The following is a 24,907-nucleotide window of genomic DNA, read 5'->3' as shown; positions in this document are numbered from 1 at the left end:
AATGCTTACACGGACGAGGCGTGTTGGACGTAGCATGACATAAGCAAATGATGTGCGTGCAACCGTACATATGAAGATTTAGTTTTTCCACGATCTCGTAGTTTCGTGCGACAGTTAGTACATTGGCAACCTGTATTTATGCAGCTTCTCCATGCAGAGTAAACAGAATTCTCGCTTTGTAACTTTGGCACTTCGTTTTGATGGGAAAGATACAAAAAGAAGTGTCAGCCTTTCCACTCTGGTGAAGAAGGAAGACCAGCGAAGCTGTACTAAGGTGGGGATGAAGTATTTATAAATGAAAGGATTAAAGTGTGTTTGGGTAATTGGTTATTTGAACGATTAAAAAATTATACATGTATATCCTGGAGCCCATGTTATGTAGCACTTCGCGGGCGGGAAGGCCCCCTGAGAGAGAGGAACCTTCCCCGGAGTTCGAGTGTTCAGGTGGTGTGGGAAGTGCGGTGGCGGCCGATGCAATTTCCCGGTGTTCTTTCAGCGAGGGGCAGACTGCGCAACCCGTCGACGTTCTTGCCGCGTTCTGGTGTCTGATTGCAAGGTGTCGAGGCTCCTGCCGCTCGAACTGAACTGAAACACCGACAGACCCACCCACACAGACACACGCACACACACGCAAGCCGGCGTTTCTCCTTGCGAGGGCTGGCGGTTCAAGATCGTCGTGAGACTTCCGGAAGACGAATCTTTTTGTGTCTAGAGCCCTCAGCGAAGGCAACCACCGGTCCGATGCCTAAAGGGCTGGTTTCGGGGATCTGAGCCTGACTCTGTCTAGCGCCGTTGGCCCGCGCCGGGGCCCAACACAACAAGCGGCTTTGCTGCCGTTAGCGACAGGTGAAGGCCAACTGCAGGACAGAGCCAAGGAAGGCCTTCGTAAGAGCGCGCACGATGACAGCCAGTGATGCTTTTCGTTAAAAATTCAAGTAAAGGGTGAATTTTAATTGGGGCGAGATTAGCCAAAAATTCAGGTTTGATGGAAATGCAGGTCACACATTAGGTCTTATGGAGTAGATTCTATGCCAAGCTGGTTTTGTCTACAGTATTCTTTAAGGCAGTGGTTCTCAACCATCGATGTTTCGCGGAACCCTTTTGGATTGGCGAGTTGATGGAGGACCCCGTTCGTGGTGAGAGGAGGGGAAAGGTATTGGGTAAATATAATAATGATTTAATAAAAGGATATAACTAAGGGCTAGTCCAAAGTAGACCTTTGTTACTGACACACACACGAGAAAACTCGCCCGAAAACGGAAACCGTACTTCTCGACCTGAGAACAGACAACTTTTATTGCGGGGTTTGACTGATGAGGCAGGGCTTCGCGGACCTCTAGATTGCCTTCGCGGGCCCCAGAGGCTCCGCGGACCCCCGTTCGAGAACCACTGCTTTAGGGTAAAAACCTGGAGTTAGAATCCTGAGATGATAAACCACCTTTGTACTCGCAACTGACAATATTCTTGACGTGAAATATTAAGGATCGTTAAAGTTGTTGCCGGCTTGATGAAGAATTAAATCTGGCACCCAATCTCACAATAGAATATAAGGAAAAGAAAAGCTATGGGAGAAAGTAATAAAAATAATCGGAACTTAGCTTTAACATATTTTCGTCATTACTAATAAAGACAATGACTGAGTTTTCTATTTGTTGAAGAACGTCGCGGGTGTACTATTCACACATTTAAACAAAATATCCTATTAATGAGTTTCATTTAATTTTGAACAGCGTTGAACCGTCAATCCAATTCACACGTGAAGTAGGACAGAACAGCGCACTGCCTTTTCTAACTGTTAACGTATGCCGAAACAGCGCCGGACACACAGAAAGAACTGTGTAATGCACGGGTGAAGGAAAGAAAGGTCTCGGAAAGAAAGGTCCCTGACAGAAAGGTCCCGGTCAAAATGGTCCCGGACAAAATGATCCCGGACAAAATGGTCCCGGACAAAATGGTCCCGGACAAAATAATCCAGGAGAAAATGGTCCCGAAAGAAATTATTTTGGCCGGATTGGTCCGGGACACAATGGTCCCAAGCGATTTGATGACACCTTCAGCGCTTTTTGAAGTTTTAGTGAACTGCTACTCTGAAGCTTTATTCAACACACGCGTGTTCATATCAAAGTATTTATTGTGATATATCTGAGAAAACAATTAAAGACGCCCAAACAGTAACTTGAGTTTTATTATTGCTCACTGGGCCCTATGTCTTCTAATCGCATAAGTCAGAGCACTGTACAAAGCTGCAGCTTGGAAGTCCCTCCACAAATACATACACGCACACTAAAAGCGCGAGATCACGATTGACTGGACTAGCTGGTAATAACATGTACAAAAAAGTCGAATGCCATTAACGCGTTTTGTTTTCACTTCTGTTTGATTGGTCCTATCAGCTCGTACCGTCGGCTGCACTGTGACTTTAGTAGAATGTAGTCCAGGTGCAAAAAGCAGATTTAAGAAAATCCGACATTTTTTTTATAGTTTTCAATTAGTGTAATGGCGCTGCAAGAAAACGCATGCAGATGATGATTCAGACATTTTCATGAACATACTACATATTCCTTATTGCGTGCATGCGGTCGTGTATCGCTACTGCGTACGTGATACACTTGAAAGACACAGGCTAGCAGGGGTACTGCACTGGCAAAATTTCTCATCTACAGCTTAAACCAGTGTGGCTGCACCTCAAAGGCACACCGACCTTATAGACCTTTTCATTTCAGTAGTTGTCTAACCGGCGGGTAGAGGGCGCTGACGCACTCGGCGCCATTAGGTTGCTTCAATTTGGTCGGTTTCGGTTTCAACGTACACGCGATTGTGATGCTGTTTCATGCCACTTCCGATTAGTTTTGCGATATGAATTTCTAGTAGCACACAGTGAATGAAACAATAGTATTGAGCCACTTGGCAACCCGCGAAGTGGTTTCGAGCCTAAATTGCGATCTTTTTTTACGAACACTATATGCGTCTGATTCCATCCGTCATTAATTTCGGTCAGGTTCGGCGGTGAAACAACTGCGCTGATGCACAGGGAGGATTGCCATTGTCCACGGCCGTACCCGCGGGCACTAATTTCGGGAAGAAATAAAATAAAGAGCAGGACAAGCTCCGCCTGCAGCGTGCGCTCGTTGCCTGCCGCCGTGCTTTGGCTGTGCGTGCACCGAGCGGTACGGAAATAGATAGCTCGCGCTCAAGTCATATATTGAACTGATTATCTTATATTGAAACAGACTATATTGCTTGTGTACTTAGTGAAAAAGCAGGTTAACAATCTGCCGAATCACCAAGAACAGATGAACTGACAAGTTTACCGTTCGATGTTTGGTTTCCGTACACCAATCTTTTCTATCTTCGAGACTGGAAACGTCTTTTATAATGACTAGAAAAGTTTAATATAATCACGTAGATAATATAAAAAAGTGATATTGTCTCGGCCTGTTTTATTTAAAGAAATTAAGCGCTCGAGAAATATTTTGATAGACCAGCCTAGGCTGACTAAAAACTTTCTTTAACTAAAGTACTCATTTACAGCATTTCAAAATATTGGCCTTATGAAATAAACGTTTTGTTATATGGACATTTACTTACGATGTTCTCAAGGTATGAGAATGGTAAGATAAGTGATGCCAGACTTCAAATAAAGTCTGATATCCATCTTCCGTAAAATTTGCCGAATGAAATTGAAAAGCGCAAAAGAAATAATCTCCGATAAGTTTGTCTGAAGTCGAACACCAGGCGCAACCCAATGGACCTTTGTAGAAAGCTGTTCACTGATTCCAAACGATACGCTTTGCACATTTTGACGTCGCTATTTACTGAAAGTAACTCCCTATTCGAAGTCGACGACCGGCTGCACTCGGGTGATTTTCATGCAGAAGGATTCTTTTCGGCGTCACATTTTATGACTCATAGGCACTATCAAGTTATCTGTGGCAGTTTCTTACGCGGGGAGTTCAAATATTCGTGCTGAAATAAATTAATTGAAACTGCATGGTTATATTAAAAAAGGACTTAAGCAACTGAAAGACTATGGACATGGGATAAAGCACGATATACAATTCCGTGGAATTCATAAATAAACCGATAAAGCGAATGCTTATATCACAGACGCAAATAAGAACGTAAAACAGATATAGGTGGGATATTGCGAACAAACAAGTTGCCTAATGTTAAGGTACCATTATTTCTCGCATAAAAAATAATTCAAACTAAATGTTTGTTCCGGCGCCTTGTCCACTAGTTCTAGTGTAATCAAAAGAAACTGTTTTCGATCTGTTGGAACTACAAAACACCATGTTTTCAGGAAAAACACGTGGCTAATTACGCTGAGTGTTTTTGTTTTCTTCCTTGACACCAATGTGCACTCCTATATATAATAACATTGGGCTTCCTATTGCAAATGTTCCACTCTTATTAGTAACCAAACCTCAGTACTCATAAGTTATTGGTGTTTGAACCCTCGAGGCTCTCTTCAAGTCATATATGTATTCAATGTGCGCAAGTGCTAACGCTGATTCCTGTTCCTATAAAACCTTTCACACGTATCCCGCACGCCGACGGTAAAAAATATTCAAAACGTGTTACAAAATCAACTACAGAAGTTGCGCGCATAATGATGTAATGCAATTGCATGGTAAGTATAAGTATAGGACGACACTTTACGGAGTAAGGCAAGAGACGCGGTGGAACGCGACGAAAAACACGAATTCAACGCATCCGCCAAGGCGCGGACGGGAGAGCGGAGCAACAAGTTGAAGCAACCTAATGGCGGCCGCATCACGTGATTCCAAGATGGCAGCGCCCATGCGGCGGAGGGTGAAAAGGTCTATAGGTGCACGATTGTCCCGCGTGCAGAAAGAATTCCTGTCGGAAAAGCCCGGCGTCATAAGCCCTACGTTTCGAAAACCCCGTGTTGTTTTACCCCGTCCCGTATTCACCCCGTGCCAAAATCCCTGTCCCATTCTGTCCGCGCTTACACCAGCATTGAGATCGACCTAGAGGTGGCGCTAGTGTCGCGCTATCATCATCATCAAACCGGGGGTCGCTCGTGAGACGATGTAGACTCTTGAGTTTGTTTTGCCGCACAGTATCGGTAGCATCGGTGGGAAAACAATTTTAGCGCAAAATGGAGCGGTACTGTTTGGTGCTTGACTGAAGATCGAATCGTGTTACCAGCGTGCGGCTGGAATTTAAATAATCGCTCGTGTGGATGCGTCGTCTGCTCTAAAGTCACTATCCAGGAACAGTTTAGTCTGCTCTAGGCAGACGTTGGGAAGCGTGGGTCACCACGGCGGATGCATGTCCCCGGGTGAACTGCAGTATTTATGTTGAATATTTGTTTCTTTCAAATTACATGTATCGATTCACCAGCGCGGGAATTAAACAAAACGATGACTTCCAACCCGGTTAACATAATACGGGTACTGTGGGTTGTAAAATAGCCTGATCTATGCATTTTTGATTTTTTTTTGTTGTTGTCACTTTTGGCTTTTGCAGTAATATGAGTATTAAGCATGAGGAGAAGTTAGTGCTGTATTGGAGGTTACCGTGATATTGAGTTCCGCTGCAGCCAATATTACTGTGCCATGGTGTGGGTATGTTTTACGTTGTCAATTCTACAACATCGCGATAAGGAGAGAGTGCCTCTTCTAGTTACGATCCGGAAACGGTTCGTTTGCCAGGACAACTGAAACAAGGGAAATAAACTATTCTAATATATTTTCCGCTAGTGGAACAAACGAGTGTGACCGACAACACAGTAGCGTGCATGTTCTTAGATGCTTTTCTCGCTAGTGTGGCTTCACCCGCTTCAATTTTCTCGGTGAGGGCGGATGCCAAGAGGCTACTACCGCATTTCCGGTCTGTAGCCCGCACCCGGTGTAAAGTCCGCACCTGGTGCTTAGTCGACAAGAAAATCTTCGCATACATGGCTCACCCTGACAAATGTCTGCTTTCATAACTCACAGAAAAACCTATAATATACATAAATTATCCTTAACATACTCTCTCATTCACAAAATCCGTCTCGTCATAATCAACGATATTGAAAAACAAAAATCCTGTATAGTTCGCAGGCGTAGATAATACGCACAGCCGAAAATCTATACTTTTAAACATGAATAGTCCGGGGACTATAGGACTATAGCCCGGAAAATACGGTATGAAAAAAGTGAAAGCCGTTTACAAATCCCTGTAACGCCGAATTGGAGCGCAGCTCTTGAGGAGGAGGAGTGAAGGGTACTGAGGGGAGGGTAGACCCCTCCCCCTTCTCCTCCTCTTCCCCTCATTCTTTATGCTCCGGGGGGGGGTGTCACGTGACTTCGGGGAGGGGGTCACGTGACCTCGGGGAGGCGTGACCTGGGGGTGACCTCAAGGCCACGTGACCCCAAAGGTGACCCCCACGTGACCTTGGGGGTCACGTGACCTGGAGGGGTCACGTGACCTCGGGGGGTCACGTGACCTCAGAGGGGTCACGTGACCTGGGGGTCACGTGGGGTCACGTGACCTTGAGGACCTTGGAAGGGGTCACGTGACCTTGGGGGTCACGTGACCTCGGGGGTCACGTGACCTTGGGGAGGCGACCACGTGACCTCGGGGGTCACGTGACCTCAGAGGGGTCACGTGACTTGGGGGTCACGTGACCTTCAAAGGGTCACGTGGGGCCATCTTGGGGTCACGTGACCTTGAGATGACCTTGGAAGGGGTCACGTGACCTCGAGGGGTCACGTGACCTTCAGGGGGTCACGTGGTGTCACGTGACCTTGAGATGACCTTGGGAGGGGTCACGTGACCTTGGGGGTCACGTGACCTTGGGATGACCTTGGTTACGCCGACGCCGACGGCGACGCCGCTCAAGCCGGGAACGGGCCCCTAAGAGCTGCGCTCTAAAATGTATGGCTAATTATTCTTCAATTCAGACATAGTAGACTCGGCAACTCCAGCAAACAACCCGCACCACGACACCGAAAGCAATCGGCCGTAGCGACACTCTTTCGCTGGTGAGGGCTAGCGACTCTCACGAGACTTTTCGACCACCCTCCGTTCTTAATTGACGCATATTGGGACTGGGCAGTTCATCGATTAACCTTCGGATTATCCGAGTGACGCTTTAATCGCGATATTTATTTTTTGCCGTTTAATCGAAATCGTGTGCTGAAGAAACTCAGGAAAAAGTAAAAAATGCCTGCTTAAATATTTCTTAGTATTTTTTTCTTTTAGGACACAGGCTTGCACGGTAAACCACTTCAGCGAGCTCGTGATTGTCATCGAGAGTAATTATACTGTTTAAATAGTAACTTAAAAATTACTTTACTTCAAAAGGCTTACCGTGTTCATATTTCTGTTGGCATCACAACGTGAAGCCTAAAATCGGCATGCAATATGCCATATATGACATAGTAAAAATAATTTTAATAAATGTGGTTTTAACGTCCTTCATGCAATATGACCGTTGAAATATCAACTAACGAATTGATTCATCGTTTGATTTATTAAAGGATAGACATCGGTCGGGTTAATTTGGTCATCAATCCACATACCAATCAACATTTAATGTTTTATGGAAGCTATAATTTGTGAGAGATAACAAAAGTATGTGGGACCAGTGTATACAAACCTGAACACTAAGATTATGGAAACTACCAACTTAATAATAATCGCTTTGCTGAATTTTGCCGCATGTGAAGCAATAAAACACAACCTTTGGTTTCGTTTTATCGACAACGAAGCGATAGAACACAACCTTTGGTTGTGTTTTATCGACAACAAAAAGAACAATCGTTTCATGAGGAGGGCTCAGCTCAGCCGAAAACGGGCTTGCGTCGTCAAGATCCATGCTTCTGAACGTGCGCCCGTAGCAGACGACGCACGGCGGGAACCCCGCTTTCACATGTTTCCAATTTCGGCCGCACGGTGGCAACAAGGTTCGATCTCGAGGCGATAACTTGTGAAAAGTCTGCAAAACAATGTTTTAAGTGCAAGGAACAGTAAAATAAAGTTAACTTAAAAAACAAAAAAAGCTTAGAATGACGTACAAGTGACCAATATTATAAACCGGCGTGGCCAGCGATGCACTCCGCTGCCATTAGACGGAGGATTATAGATTTAGCAACCTAGATGGATACAAATATTTTTCAAACGATGTAAGAAGAGAACTCAGTTTGTACTGTACGTAATAAGCATGACATCGTGAGTTACGGGTCAGCAGTTTTGACAGGACCCACTACGTCGGAACTGTGAATCTGAGCATGCATCAGTCATCGAAAGCTTTGGTTCAATGCTTAATCATAAAAACTGTAAATTGAAATGTTTCGCCAGTGACTGATATTTTCTGTCTGTTCTCATCTCAACGTCACATGACGTGAATATGCGTAGGTACGCCTGAAGAACGAGAAGCTTTATCCCGTTATTCCTTACTTGAATCCCGAGTACGGCCTGATTAAGTTACACAACCTCACTTCCACACTTACTGTCTCTTAAGTGAAGCCAGAATGGCCCGCCGTCAAGTTAAGGACTCGGTCACGTGGGGGATTCCCGTCGCGTGGGGCTTTTGAAAGCGGCGCAAAAAGGGCGGGGCTTCTGCTGCGGGGCGGGTGCATCCCCATTACCCGCGTGCAGAATCCCCGTCGCAAAAGCTCCGCCTCAGTAGACCCACGTGTCGAAAACCCCGCGTTCAATTACCCTGTAGGGCGCCGAGCGCCAAGAAGAAAAGAAGAGGAGCGCAAGGTTTGTCTTCGACTCCCGCCGTTTTGGCCAACTGACCCCCTCCTATGATTCGCTCAAGTGGAGGCCCAGTTTTCCACAGCCAAGATCACGGGACAATTGACGAAATTCCACCAAGTCATTGCAGTTTTGTCACCAAAAGTCGCAATAGAGGTCCGGGACCTCATTCTCACGCCACCACATCAGAACCCGTACGACACCCTCAAAGCGGAACTGGTAAGAAGAACCTCCATTTCCGAACAACGAAGACTACAGCAACTACTGGCCACAGAAGAACTTGGGGATAAAACGCCATCCCAAATGCTTCGACGCCTCGAGCAACTGCTTGGTGACTCTCCTACGACATTCGACCCTTCGCTTCTTCGAGAGCTTTTTCTTCAGCGGCTACCGGCGACTGTCAGGATGGTGCTGGCACCAACAACGAACATCACCATCGAAGCTTTGGCACAGCTCGCGGACAGAGTCGTTGAGGTAGCCTCACCGGCTATATCAACGGTTGCTACAGACTCTCTGGCTGTTAACAGGTCGCAGCAAGAGAACAGCAACACAAGGAAACCTCTGGTCACAGATGTCATCGAGGACATGCGGATGCAGATCGACCAATTGACAACGCAAGTGGCCGCACTCATGACCGCTGCTCCATCTAGATCCCGCCAGCGTTCAAGGTCTCGTTCTTCACAGTTCGGCCGTTCTCCACCACGACCCGGATTCCCTCCACCAGGTATCTGCTGGTACCACTGGAAGTTTGGGAACAAAGCACAAAAATGTCGAGCTCCATGTACAGCGTCGGAAAACGGCCAAGCGCGCCACTAGAGGTGGTTAGTCGGAGCGCTCACTCTACCTCCCGCCTGTTTTTTGTAACAGACAATAACTCTAAATTTCGATTTCTGGTAGACACGGGTGCCGAAGTAAGCATTTTCCCCGCACCGCCCAGCATATGGCCGAGCAAGAGACAGCCATGTACGCTACAGGCAGCCAACAAGACACCTATTCCAACTTATGGCGAATTTTCCCTCACCCTCGACATAGGGCTTCGCCGAACCTTCCGTTGGATATTTCTCGTCGCGGCTGTCTCTTACCCGATACTTGGCGCAGACTTCCTTCGTCACTACGATCTCCTGGTAGACATGCTTCACCTTCGCCTAATAGATGACACCACTCGCTTGACTGTGCAAGGCATTGAAATGAAGTCGCCACTTCTTCCACCGATCATCCCTGATTCTCCTCTTTCACCTTACGACCACCTTCTCAAGGAATTCAAGTGCTTCACATGTCCGAACAACTTCTCCCGACCCGTACCACATGACGTCACCCACCATATTGTAACGACGGGTGCTCCCACCTATGCTCGGCCACGGCGACTTGCTCCAGAACGTCTAAAGATCGCCAAGGCGGAGTTCGAACACATGCTGGAATTGGGCATCATTCGTTTTTCTTCGAGTCCATGGGCCTCGCCTCTGCATATGGTACCTAAAAAGAATCCCGGAGACTGGAGACCTTGCGGCGACTACCGTGCCCTAAACAACGCCACAATACCAGACAGGTATCCGATACCACACATCCAGGACTTTTCACTATCCCTTCACGGCTCAACCATTTTTTCGAAGATAGATCTCGTTAAGGCCTACCACCAGATACCGCTAGAACCTGCCGATGTTGCTAAGACGGCCATCACGACACCGTTTGGGCTGTTTGAGTACCTTCGAATGCCCTTCGGACTCAGAAATGCAGCCCAAACCTTCCAAAGGTTCATCGACACCGTCCTCAGAGGATTGCCTTTCTGCTTTGCATATGTCGATGATTTCCTAATCTTCAGTCGAAACGAGACTGGACACATTCAACATCTGCGACAACTTTTCCAGCGCCTCGCCGATTATGGTGTTAACATCAACAAAGGAAAATGCCAACTCGGGACATCACATCTAGAATTCCTAGGCCACGAAGTGGATCAGTACGGCGTACGGCCCCTTCCAACAAAAGTGCTGGCGATAACCAATTTCCCAACACCAACAACCATCCGCCACCTTCGTGAGTTCCTCGGACTGGTGAACTTCTATCGGCGATTTGTTCCCCAGAGCGCTGCGATTCTGTTGCCCCTCACTTCTCTGCTGAAAGGCACCAAGACACCCTCGTCTCCTGTGCACTGGACACCAATCGCCGAACAAGCTTTTAGCCGAGGGAAGCTGGAACTCGCAAATGCGACGCTTCTGTCACATCCCCAGCACAACACCCCAACTAACCTCATGGTAGACGCCTCTGACAACTCAGACAACTGGCGTCGGCGGAACAACGTTACAGCACTTTCGGGCGCGAGTTCTTAGCAATATACACTGCAATCCGCCATTTTCGAAATTTTCTCCAGGGGACAAAGGTTTTCGTTCTGACAGACCACAAGCCCCTCATGTATGCTCTGCAAAATGGCACAGACGCTCACTCACCTCGCGAGACATGGCACTTGGCTTATATTGCCGAATATACAACCGACATCCGCCATGTCAAAGGCATCAACAACCCTGTTGCTGACGCTTTGTCACGGAGCACACCAATTTCCTGCGGACTGGGTTTCCCTCCTGCTGTCGACTATGATGCCATAAGCGTTGCCCAGCAACAGGACCAAGAGCTTAAACATCTACGCGAATTTCCTGGTCGGCTTGCCTTCGAGGAGATTACTTTATCTTCTTCCACCACAGGAGTAGTCTGCGACGTCTCGACCGGAACACCAAGACCATTCATACCTGCTAACTTTCGCAGGCAAGTTTTTGACTCCGTACACGGTTTATCTCATCCCGGTATTCGTGCCACTTAACATCTAATAACTGAACGCTTCCTCTGGCCCGGATTCAATAAAGATGTCCGAAGCTGGACTCGAACCTGCATTCACTGCCAAAAATCAAAGGTCCAACGTCACATTTGTGCGCCGCTACAGGCATTTCCAACCACGAAAGAGCGCTTCGACCACATCCACATCGATATAGTGGGACCCCTGCCACCATCTGAGGGTTATCGGTATCTTCTTACATGTATAGATCGGTTCACCCGCTGGCCAGAGGCATTTCCCATTCAGGATATCCAAGCAGACACCGTAGCACGCACTTTCGTTCAAGGATGGGTGTCCCGATTCGGCATCCCACCTACTCTCACAACGGACCGTGGACGTCAATTTGAATCCGCGCTCTTCCGACAACTTCTATCACTCTTGGGAACAAAACGAATATGAACGACCGCCTACCACCCTTCCGCAAATGGTCTCGTCGAACATTTTCATCGCTCATTGAAAGTAGCGCTGATGGCACAATCCAACCCGAATAGCTGGAACACAAGCTTACCGATCGTCCTCCTCAGACTTCGAACTGCCTTGAAACGAGACCTCGGCTACAGTCCAGCCGAGTTGGTATATGACTCTACCCTTCGCCTACCCGGAGAATTTTTCACATCTGGTATGGAAGAGCCCACTCCTGATCCTATGGCATATGCCAATCAGCTGCGAACGATAATGCGAAATCTCCGACCCACATCACCCCGTAAGCAAGCACGAGCTCCATTATACGTATCTAACGACCTTGACACGTGCAGCCACGTATTTCTACGCAGGGACGGCTCTAAAAGATCGCTTCAACAACCATACACCGGCCCGCATAAGGTACTTACAAGAGAAGCCAAGACTTTTACAATTGACTACAATGGACGCCAAGAAACCGTTTCCATTGACCGCCTAAAACCCGCTCATCAGGAACCGCTTGGTAATTCAAACCATGCCATTCATACTTCCACCATTCCCGCTCGACCAACCACGGATCTCACCTGCCTCACCTCACACCGGTTCCCTCGACCTGATCAGAACCATACAGAACACCTCCAAAGCACACAAGCACCTCAAGAATCCAACAGACCCAGCTCTGCTTATTCTGAAAACAACCGCAGAGACTGCGGTCAGTTTGGATCAAGACCATCAAACTCTCCGTCACACACGACAACCATTATTCGCCGCAACCAAACAAACACAGGCGATTCTCTCCAAGCTCCAACTCGCCAAGTGACGTGGTGTTTACCGTTATCGTACGGTCATGCTAGGAACGCAGGAGAGAGAGTATTGTAGGGCACCGAGCGCCAAGAAGAGAAGAAGAGGAGCGCAAGGTCGGGGAGCGCGCGACACTGGACAGAGCGTGCAGCACGGCCGACGATCTCGGTGAGGTACCAAAGCAACGCCTCCGAACATATCGCTCATACAGTTAGGTATTGCGAAGTGTAAATAGTGTAAATAAATGTGTAGGACCTACACTTGGTCCCTACAACCCCGTCCCGCATTCCCCAAGTGCCGAAATCCCCGTCCCCACTGCACCCGTTCCACCTTCTTCGAGCTTCAATCAGAATCGCTCAATGTATTTACCTAATCCGTTGAGGGTCCACAACGGCTCTTTTCATTGAAAGAAACAACAAACTAAAGTTAGCATAGTGAAGGTTCGTTTTCTTCTTAGGATTGCGTCAGGGACCCGATGACTGGGAACGCCGATGGTGTGCGGATGTTGATGGTCAAAAAAAAAAATGAGTGACAGGACTCCATCAGTGAGAGAGAAATAAAAAGAAACGTCTATTTACAGTACAGATTGAAAGGTAGCCCGACCGACGTTCTTCCCGGCCCTCGCGCGTCTCTTCTTCCTCCTCTTCTCTTTTCCTGTATCGCTCGAGCCACAGTCGCGTCGCTCACTTTAAAGTCATCCTGAGCGAAAAGAAAGAAGAAACCGAAACTACAGCCGCTGTACCGAAACCCTGCGCATGTCGCGCCTCTGGATTTGTGGCTGTCATTTACGTTTATCTTCACACCTCCCCAACAAGTATAATTTTGAGGCTTCAATGTCACAAAATTATCACACAAAACAAAAAACAAAAAATGTCCGCACGTCATACACTGGTCAATTGCGCTCTGGTAAGGTGATTTTGAATGTGCCCGCCAAGGCTCTAAACATCCGTTACTACCAAAAATGCCTTAAGACTTGCATCGTATGAACTGAAACGTGCATCTAAATAAAAACCCGCAAAGGCGTATGCGGAACATATGCTCTCTCTAGGCCAGGCTACTTCCCCAAAGCACGCGACCACTGTCCACTGTTTGACAAAAAATACAGTGACCAATCAGTCGCTTCTTTTTCTGTACGGTCCGTGTGGACCATGTGGACCTCGCGCTCCACAGGCTGGTCCATCTCGAAGGCTCTCAGCTGCGGCACCCGGCCCTCCACCGGGAGCTCTGTGACCTTGGCCTGCTTTTCTTTTGGGTTGGGCCAATCCTCCTTCTTGACAGGTTCGCCCTCGCTCACTTTGTCGGGGTCTCCACCCTGGGTTGGGGGTGCCTCTTCGCCAGTCGCCGCCCCCGCCACCGCTAGGTTGCCATCGTTTGCACACCCAGCACTTGCCTGTCGACCGTCGGGCTTGCGGTCCACGGCCGAGGCGGACACCACCGAGAAGATGCCCCGCAGGTTGTGACGCACTTTCTCCTTGATCCCGAACGCCTCGCCCCCGGCCGCGAAGACAACCTTGTTCAACGTGAGGCTGCCCGGCTGCAGGTCCGCGTGGGGCACCGCCGTCTCTTTCGGGTACTTGGCCTCGAGGTTGAAAGGCATGTTCCGGTAGAAGGTGAGCATCTTGCTGAAGGGCAGTTGGTGCCAGGTCTCGCATCTTGAAGATGGGTGACAGCATGGCACACTGCAGGGCGCAGCCCCGGACCACCGCCTTGTCCTGGTGCAGTGTCGTGGAGGGCTACCGCTGGAACAACTTGCGGACCAGCTGCTTGACCGCCAGCGCCCGGATGCCACCCCCGACCAGCTTCACCGACTCCACGTCCGGCGGCCGCAGCCCGGCCACCGTCAGCGCCCACGCCATCGTGCGCTCGGCTCGCGCTAGCAGCTCGGTGCACATGGTCTCGAAGGTCTCCCGCTTCATCTTGCCCGCAACGTCCCGGTCGTTCTTGAAGCACTCGATGTTGAGCGGCCAGTCGTGCGGGTTGGCACCCATCTGCTTCTTGAGCCTCTCGCACTCGGTGATGAGGCGCATGATTGCGCGCCAGTTGGTGGCCACGTCTAGCATGTAGCGCTCCTTGAACTCCTGGACGAAGTAGCGCACCAGCACCATGCCGAAGTCGTGGGGCCCGACTCCATCGACGGTGGAGTCGGGCCCCACGCCAGCATCTTGAGCCGGTCCTTGTTGAAGGCCACCGGCACCACCTGGAGCACCTATTGGCTCATGTCCACAAGGGCCACCACGCGCGGTTTGTCCTTGGGCCGGTCGTCCTTGTAGAAACCGAAGCTGTGCGCCATGGCCGTCGTCTGCGACCTCATTACATTCGTCAGTAAGCGTGTCTTCAGCTTCACAAACCATCGGTTTCAAGTCAACCCTCCCGCACGCCAACTTTAGGCTGTCGTAGTCATCGGGTGTCAACAGCATATCTATGCCGTTAACCAATTGTTCAGTGACGGCGCACAAGAGCGGCACCTCTCGAGGGACATACACAACGTAGCTTGTGGGAAGAGTCATCGGTATATGGCGTAGAACGGCGCTCACGCTGTCCCCGAACGCCCCAGTCAGTGTCACCCTTCCGGCCGACCCCTTCATTTCAGGCGCCACCCCCTTACGCACTACGCTAATCTCCGCTCCAGAATGGATAACCGCCTGCACCATCCTCGGTCCGCATTTGACCTCCACTCTCCGCAACTCAGCACGCGTACCGTTCTGATTGACATTTATGTCCTGAAACATACTCTGCTGAGATGGTGTTAGATTTGTTGAGATGTTGCCCACCACGGAGTAATTTCTTTGTTCTCCATCTGCCGTCTTACGCGGACAGTCACGAGAAAAGTGTCCCAATCCCTGCAGCTGAAACACTTCACCGGAGAAGCGTTAGGTTTAGTGTCCTGTTTTCGGTTCTCGCGTTTCTCCTCAAAAGAAGTGGCCTCTGTTGTGTTGTATGCGCGGCTCTTAGCTGGCGGGTGATCTCGCTTTTTGCATCGCTCGCCCTCGTCGAAACGATCAGCCAGCGCAGCCACCTCTACTGGTTTAAGCCATTTTCCGGTCTCATTTAGCGTTACATAGGTCTGCATGTCGACAGGCAAGGAATCTCTAACGCGGTCAGAAACCATTAATGCTAGCAAGTCCTCAAGAGAGTCGATCGAGCGACTTCGAGCATAATACTCAAAGCAGCTCTCAACCCGTGTCGCAAACTGAGTCCAGGATTCTTTCTCCATTCTAGTGGCTTTGAGAAAAAGCCTCCTGTACTCAGCCGGCGACAGTTTGAGTTCCAAGAGAACTCGCTCCTTAACCGCACCGTAATCACTCGCTTCGCCGACAGGCAGCCTATTCACCAGCGCCCGCATGCGCTCCGTAAAATAAGGTCGCACGAGCGAACCCCTCAGGCGCTCAGGCACCTCATATGTCGCAAAGACATTTTTGACACCGTCGAACCAGCTTGGTACGAGCAGTTCGGACGACGGCATTTGTGTCAACACACCCTTCATGAGCCTGGAAAAGCTAAGCACCTCTTCCCTCAGGTTGAGTTCTGCGCCGCCTCCACTGGTTCTGGGTATGTTTTCCACACGAACTCGCTCTAGTTCAAGCTCTAGACGCACTAGCCGTTCTTTTTCTCTTACGAGCTCAATCTCTCTTTCAATTAGTGAGCTACTCGATCGGCCACCACGGTCCCCGTCCTCGTGCGTCCCCACGGTCGCCGCTGGTCTACTCTGAGGTGACGGTTCACCTCGCTCGTCGACATCGTTATCATTAGCTCCATCCCGATCCAACGAGGTAACTGGCCTAAGCCGTTCCCCACTACGTAGCTCCATGGCGGGCACTAGTCAAAATAATCACCTTACCCTTAAGGGTTGACAAGTCCCTATGGCAAGCACACGCAGTCTGTCGATCGGAACAGTCCGGCCCGATAACGGTGTCCGAGTCGTAGACACTTCGCAGGGCTGTGGGTCTGCAGCACTTCTCGAAGCCGCGTCGAAGCGAAGTATCGGCGATCCAAGTCTTCTTCGTTAAACACGGCTGCTGAGGCCCAGGAACTTGCCGCCTCTCTTCTTGTTGAATGGAGTCGCTGTCCGCTGAATCTGCTGAGTCGTTCAAGCCGGCGGGGCCCGCTGACGCAATCCTGTCGACTGCGCCAGTGAAGGTTCGTTTTCTTCATAGGATTGCGTCAGGCACCCAATGACTGGGAACGCCGATGGTGTGCGGATGTTGATGGTCAAAAAAAATGAGTGACAGGACTCCATCAGTGAGAGAGAAATAAAAAGAAACGTCTATTTACAGTACAGATTGAAAGGTGGCCCGACCGACGTTCTTCCCGGCCCTCGCGCGTCTATTCTTCCTCCCCTTCTCTTTTCCTGTATCGCTCGAGCCACAGTCGCGTCGCTCACTTTAAAGTCATCCTGAGCGAAAAGAAAGAAGAAACCGAAACTACAGCCGCTGTACCGAAACCCTGCGCATGTCGCGCCTCTGGATTTGTGGCTGTCATTTACGTTTATCTTCACAAGCATGACCCGCAGAAAACCTTAGAATGGCGTACTAGAAGTGGCCAATTGCATAAATATGCATAACCAGCGATGCACCTTGTCGTCAGAGAGGTATACTCAGACGTAGAGTTATGGACTTTATGTACCTAGATGGATACAAATAATTCTATAGGACGACGTAAGAATGGAGGTCGTGTTTAGTGCTGTATAGGTAATAAGTACGGCGCCATGGGCTGTGGGCTAACAGTTTTGACAGAACCGTCGGAACTGCGAATCCGCGTGTGCTTCAGTGTCAACGCAAGCTTTGGTTCAATGTTTCAATCAAAACTGTAACTTTAAATGTTTTGCCAGTGACTAATATTTTCTGTTTGTTCTTACTTGTAATGTCACAAGACATGAATGCGTATAGCGTACATCTGAAGAACGGGAAGCTTTATCCAGTTATTCCTTTACAGGTACGGCATCATTATGTTACACAAGCTGGCGAGCACACTTACTTCCTCTTAGTAAAAAGCAGAATGCTCCGTTCTCGCGCTCACGATCCGGCCACCTGACACGGGGGATTCGCGTCATGGGCTTCTGAAACTGAGGCTTTTGAAAGCGGGACAAAACGACCGGGGCTTTTGACATCGGGTACTTTTGTGCACCTGCCGATTTTACACTTTATAAAGTTAAACACGAACGTCAAATATTTTTCTTTTGTGATGGCGTGTTGTGGTGGTGGTGGTGGTGTCAAACTTTATTAACAATATGACGCCCTGTCCGGCGCTAAGATTGGACCTGATGGTCGGGTCTCTTCACTGTTGCCTGGACGTGATCGACCAGGGCCCGCTGGTACGGTAGAATAAGGGGGTCCGGTGGAGCGAGCCACTTCACCAGAGTCCCGGGGCGTTGGTGTGGGGGGAGGAGTGTAAGAGCTTTGGAGCGGGAGGGGAGAGAGGAGGAGCACTCCCATAGAACATGAGGGGTATTTGGGAAGCCGCCGCAGTCGGGGCAGCTGGGTCGCCCAGGGAGGGATCTGTAATAGTGAAGGAGATGCGGTGTGGGGAGGGAAGAGGTTTCATCATGACGTCATAAGGCGCCTTATAACCTAGATAAGGAGGGGTAGGGGGGAATAAGGGATCTGCCAGACTGGCGTAAAGAAACCAAGGCTTCTCGTCGCTGATCCCGTTTTAAGAAGAAATCCTCCAGCGGGTCATACCGACTCACTCCGGCACAAGGGGGCCCTGGTAACTCGTCACAGGCCAAGGCGTGGGCTGCCTTATTCCCCTGAATGCCGGAGTGACTCGGAACCCACTGGAGATTCACCTCGAGGAAGGGATTGTTGGTCAGAAATTCTTGGAGGTCATCAAAGATTTGGGGGGGGGGGAGGTTGACGTCTCGGAAAGCCCGACAGGCCGCCTGACTGTCTGTTCGAATGAGGATTTTGTTCGTGGGTTGGGTAGGTATTGTGATACTTTCGGCTATAGCCAAAGTTTCAGCATATGTAGAAGACTTGATATTAATATGGGAATTATAAAAGGTAGGTGAGTAAGTGGGATGAATGACTGCGGCAGTTGTGGCCCGGGGATAGGAGAAGGAAGCATCCACGTAATATGTGGTTGTAGAGGAAGGGGAGGGAGTGTTACGCGAGATTCGATCGGCCCTGTCGGCGCGTCTGTCCAGATTCCGCTCGGGGTTCATATTACGAGGGATGGGCAGTACCTCGACACGAGGAAGTGAAAGCCAAGGAGGTCTGGAGGTGGGGAGGGGAGGAAGGGAGGAAATATCGTGACCAAGTGACCTCAGGAGGATTCGACCCGGTTCTGAAGAACGAAGGCGATCCACCTGACCTTGTAAATGTATGTCTTTACGATCTTGGAGTGTATTAAAGAGCGATGTCATTTCGAGTGTATCGTTCAGTGCGGCATTTGGAACGCCTAAAGTTAGGCGGGTAAACGTGGGCAAGAGACGATCAAGTTTACCGTGCGGAGTTTTGCCGAGATTGGTGTAGGGATACTGATACATTTCCCTGGAGTAGACCAGGGCCTCCGTGACGCAACGAAGTTGGTCCTCTCGGAAGCCCTGGTTGCTCCGAGCAATGCGTTGCAGGACGTGATATATGTTGTTAAGTCGTGTGTGGACCCTGGAGAGCCAAACGTTCCACTTTCCGCCACCCTGGAGCCAGAATCCAAGGACGCGGAGGTAACGGGGGCGGGGTACGGGTTTTCCATTCAGTTGTAGGCAGATTTGTTGCCGCGCTGGTTCAGTGTAGCGCAACTGTCCAGTGACCACTACAATATACTCTGTTTTTTCCGAAGAACAAGAGAGTCCGAGTTCTTGTGTGTAAGCGCAGATTATGTTGAGTCCTTGCTGAATTGTGTCCTCTTGCTCTCCTGCTGATCCAGAGCAACACCATAACGTTATATCATCCGCATAAATAGTATGTTTTAAATTTGGAATGTAATTTAGTAAAGGGGGGAGATCTTTAAGTGCTATGTTGAATAAGAAAGGTGAGAGGATAGCCCCCTGTGGTACCCCTGTTTGTAAAGGTTGGGGTGGTGAAGTGCAGTCATCAATTTTGTTTTGTACAGATCGTTGTGTTAGAAAGTTGTAAAGGTAGCGGTAGAGGCGGTGACCAGGTCGAAGTGTTGCGATTTGTGATAGTAGCGCCTGATGGTTAATGTTGTCAAAGGCACCTTTAATGTCCACCTCGACGATTGTGCGCAATTGAACCCGGCTGGGTTGGGCGTACACATCGTCGTAGATTAACATCATTGCGTCCTGGGTGCACAAATGGGATCGAAAGGCGATCTGAGGGGGGGGAAGAGGGTGAAATTGGGAGGAATGCCAGGAAAGTCTCTCTAGAACCATGCGTTACATGAGCTTGCCTATGCACGAGGTAAGGGAGGTATAGGAAGTACCGTGGCCAGGCGTCACGAGTCTGGAAGGTCTCCCGACAGCCAGGAGTCATTAATAATACTCAGCAGATGAGAAAGGTGCGAGTCAGGTAGGTTCCTTAGTAGGGGGTAGGCAATATCATCAGGGCAGGGGAGGTGTTACGTTGGAAGGAAGAGAGTGCTCGATGAAGCTCAGAAAGAGTGAAAGGAGAATCAGCATCGGACGATGTAGGCCAAGAGGGGGCAGAGAAGGGGGTAGGAGGGGCAGAGCTAGAAGGAAAGTAATGTTGAAGAAAAGCTTTTCCCAACCCTGCAGATGTTTTGGCAGTGTGCAGTTGCAGTTTAGTGAGAGTATGGGTGGCTCGGCCCTGGCCCAGCATGGATCTTAAGATGGCCCAGGGATTAGGAGTATGCAATTGGCTGCTTAGCTTCTCACACAAGTTAAGCCAATTAGTTGCTGCTAAAGGGTTGTTTATACTCCGACGTTGAGCGCAGTGAACGCAGCGAAGCGCAGAGCGCGCGCCTTTCATTGGCCGGCAACCAGGAACTCGATATCTGCGACCAATCAGTATCTGCGCGCGCTGCGCTACGCCGCGCCCGTCGACGTTACGTTGGAGTATGAACGTACCTTAACTGTTGTGCGTAATCATGAGCCTCTGCCGTAAGTTTAGTGATGATATTGTGAAGGGATTTGTTTAACTTATGCTGTTTTTTCCATTTAGTAATTAGTTTATGCCTTTTGTCCCAGAGGCCAACCAGGTGGTTGTCCACATGGGGGGTTTCTTCTGTGACAGCGATGCGTTTCGTAGTCTTAGACTGAGTAACCAGGAGGTCCCTTCCCTACGTGGTAAGATCAGTGCTGGGCTCTATCTTGTCCAGCTAGGCTCAGAAGGCGTCCCAGTAGGGGAGCTTTCTGTAATTGGGGTTGGGTGTGATTCCCTTGCCTAATTTTAGTGTAATGCTTATTAGGTAATGGTCACTACCATAATTTTGGTAGGTGTTAGTCCATGTGGAGGGCAGCGAGCCGCGATACCAGGTCAAATCTGGGTTAGTATCACGACATATGCTATTACCCTCCCTCGTGGGTTGTGTTAAATCGTTTAATAATGTAAATGAATGTGTTTGTGCAAATTCAGCCACGACTTGCGCTCGTGGAGTTGTAATAGCGAAGCCCCAGTCTTTGTGACTGCAGTTAAAATCTCCTAAAAGTAGTATAAGACTGCTGGGGTGCAGTGATAGGAAATTCAGGAGGGGGGCCATCTGAGGAGTAAAATATTTGGGTGTCCAGTACGCCGAAATAATAATAACATCCTGTTTCTGCTTGTGTGGCCGGCATTGAATAGCCACATGTTCATGTCTAACATTATTTAATGGCTCCGTATCTAACTGAATGGCTGCAGTGGATTTATGTACTAAAATAAGAGAATATGAAGGTATGCTGTCAAGGCTGAGTTTTGTTTTATGTTTCCGCGGTATGCTAGGTTGAGAGTAAGTTACATAGCGTGGTAAATTAATTATGCTGAGGAATTCCTGTAGCGCGATAATGTGTGGGGGGTGGTGGCTTGATGAACTGCCTGCAAAAGTGTGCCTCGTTTTTGCCGGATGCTCCTGCAGTTTCACTGCCACACGTGCATATAAAGTGCTGGGGGTGTCGGCGGGGCAGAGGAGGGAATGGGACTATTCGTTCTGGGATGGGACGGAATCAGAAATGGAGGTAGAAGGGAGCACAGTTACCTTATTAGGGGGCAAGTGGGTATCCTGTGGGGTATCGCCTAGCCGCTTTCTGATGGCAGGGGTTGATATTTGTTCAAGTTTGTGAAGCCGATCTTGGATAGCGGCTAGTTCTGCTAAAATTTGGTTTAAGGCGGCCTGTCCGTCAGTCGGGGACGTAGTTGGGGGAGCGAAGTTGGAGAATCTTGAAAAAAGTTTGTCGATGTGATTGGAAATTTTGTGTTCAATTTGAGAAAGGACGGTTTGCTCAATTCGCTAGACAATCCTGTCCTCGAGGCTTTTAATGTAGGACGGGGAAGCTAATCCTGGCGAGGGGGTTTCGGAGGGCGGTGACAGTGGGGAACTGTTGGGGGGAACCTGAGAATAGGACGTGGGCAAGAGAGGGGGTTGTCCGGACGGCGGGCTACGAGGAGCACCCCGGGAATCTGGCGAATGCGTCTCACCCATCGTGTGTCGTGGAGCCGGGCGCGGCGGTCGGGGAGGAGGTGGGCAAGCGTGCCCATGTCGCTGTTGTTGCGGCAGCTGGGTGCGGCCTGGGAGGCAGGGCCGGGAAGTGCTGCTCATACTCGATGTCTTCAAGCGGGGTAAATTTGTTGCTGGTCCAGACGGAGGATCCACAGTTGGGTGGTGTGTGCAGGGGTAGGAGACTTGGTTTTGAATGCTTCATCGATGACTGGCCAGGGTTGAGGTGTGACTTTTGGCGAGCGTTAGTGGCTTCTTGCCGGCGATGGTCGGCTTCTCTGCGGGCAGGGCATAAGGGGTCGGTCGAATTGTGGGATCCTTGGCAGTTGGCGCAGGTGGGCGTGCAGGAGTGATCCATTCGAGCGGGGTCCGAGTCGGGAGGGAAATGTTGGCCACAGGTTGCACAGGGTGTGTAGAGGGCTTTGCTAGGGCAGTCGTCGATACGATGCCCGAGCAGGACACAATGAGTACTCTGAAAGGCCTTCGGCTTGTCGAGGTAGATTCTGTAGGTCACTCGATTGACGAATGCGCATCGGGGGAGCGCGGGGGAGTCGACAGTGAGTAGTATCGTATTCGAGGATCCGAGTCTTTGTACCGCGAGTAACTTTCCCTGCTCAAGCTCAACGGTCTGACGCAACTGGCCGTCCGCGTCGGATGGCGGTATCCCATGGATGACTCCGCGAGCATGTGACGAGGGTACGGCTCGATACCAGTTCAGATGTAGCCTGGAGTTTTTGAAGTCGATCTCGGCGACTGCGAGCAGCTTCTCTGCGGCTCCGGCCCGGTAGGTGTCAATCGCTATTAGGTTTTGTTGGCGTCTTACTTTTATGTAGGTGTCGCCGCGTTCCAAGCGCGTGAGTCTAGCGGCGGTGAGAATTTGCAATACGAGGTCTTGCGTGTCTATCTGTCGCAGATCCAGCTGGGGGTGGAGACGGGTGATGATGGTGATTGCTGTTTGTTCTTTGGCTGACGGGCCTACTCGGGTCCACGGGGGCTCGTCCTCCGTAGAAGGCAGCGTGAGTTGCTGGTCCGACGTATCGGCGTCCATGTTTTGCGGAGATGGGTCGCAGAGCCAGTGAAAACTCACTCGGTGGATGCCGACAATATTTCGTGGCGGCCGATGCCGACGATGTTTCAGGTCACTACGGGCACTTATCCACAATCTTCAATCAACAATCAAAGTCGCACAGGGGAATCTGGTCGCCACGGAAACTACTTCTTCCTTTCTCGGGGGGAGGGCGTGCCTCGCGCCAGGCTAGGTGGTGGGCCTGCCGCGCGAGCGCCGGCTCGATGTTTATATGAAGCCTAGTTCACATGCAGCGGTTTTGGCCCTAGAGCGGCGCGATTTCTGCCGTCGCGGCGCTCTGGCCAGCACCAGCAATTCTGCGGCACGAGCGCCGCGACGGCAGAAATCGCGCCGCTTTAGGGCCAGAATCGCTGCATGTGAAACACGCTTAAGGGTCGCGTTCTCAGGAGTTCGCGGAGAGTCGACTGCTCTCGTCGGAGATTGAAACAAGATTCGCGTGTTGTGGAACAGCGTTTTTGTTTTTTTTCGTGCTGATTAGGTCAAATATTATATGCATATTACTTGATATATGAACTTGTATATTATTTTTATGGCATTTAGTGCTTTTTCCTTTCTGGCTCATAAAACATTATCTGTGAAAACATTCAGCAGATAATGCTATATTTTTAATTTTTATATATGTCTAATTTGCATCAAGTGCGAACAATCGACTAACCCCCGAAGGAAAATCGAATTATTATGCCTCAAACTTTGCCTGGGTTGATTTCGTCCACATCTGCGGTTGGGACTGTTTTGGGTGTCGCTTACCCTAGTGATGCCATTGGGTGCCGCTGAGCCTAGGGACGCCATAGGGTTGCGCACGGAAGAGCTGTCGTAAAAACCCTGCTACATCCGTTCGAAGACATTTCGTCTACTTTAGAACTACGCGCGTCTGAGGATGCAGTTACTGTCGACTCGCTCGTGAAGCGGGATTATCTCAAACGTTTAATCAAAAATGGGACAAGGGAGGCGTCATTATAAACATCGTCATACGAAAAGGAGCAGTAACAATTCCGTATAAAGACGTTCCTGAGTCAATTTGCAGGGCCCTCGCCCCTTTAAATATCCAAACAGCTTTCAAACCTCATCTTTAACTACGTGACCCCGTATGCAATCCAAAAGACAAAACCCCACCAGAGTCCCAGTTTGGTGTTGTGTATAAGTTGAACTGTTTGAACCCGTATGAAACAAACACCAGCGGGACTTGGCTACAAGGGCAATGACCGGAGCAGGGTGACCATCTTTAGACAGGGGTCACAGTTTTTTGTTGGAAAATGCGCAGACCTTGGCGCGCGAAGAAAGGTGGGGTCCGCAAAGGTACTTGCAGTCATAATTACTCACCTCTACTGTAGTAGAGTGCATCGCGGGTCGGGAGCCCGTTGGTGTCGCCACCGGCGGCCATTGCTTGACGCCAGACAATACACGCAGGTCTATGGGGAAAACCCACAAAAGTAAGAATATTGATGCGTGTACGCTGTGCTCGTAGGCGAGTATGTTATTGTGTGCTGCAATTTTAAGTCGTGTGTTCGGAGATCGAGTCGGTATTTGTCAAA

At 49.7% G+C, this 24,907-nt stretch overlaps 1 pseudogene; it reads right to left on the bottom strand.

Annotated features, from left to right (window-relative positions):
- Positions 1-21,902: 21,902 nt before the first annotated feature.
- LOC115320411 lies at positions 21,903-23,336 on the bottom strand (annotated as a pseudogene).
- Positions 23,337-24,907: the final 1,571 nt, after the last annotated feature.

This window comes from Ixodes scapularis, unplaced genomic scaffold, assembly GCF_016920785.2.
Source record: "Ixodes scapularis isolate PalLabHiFi unplaced genomic scaffold, ASM1692078v2 PGA_scaffold7__128_contigs__length_106722199, whole genome shotgun sequence".
NCBI classification, from domain to species: Eukaryota; Metazoa; Arthropoda; class Arachnida; order Ixodida; family Ixodidae; genus Ixodes; species Ixodes scapularis.
Note: the sequence above shows the minus strand (reverse complement) of the source record. Positions and strands in the feature narration are given on the sequence as shown.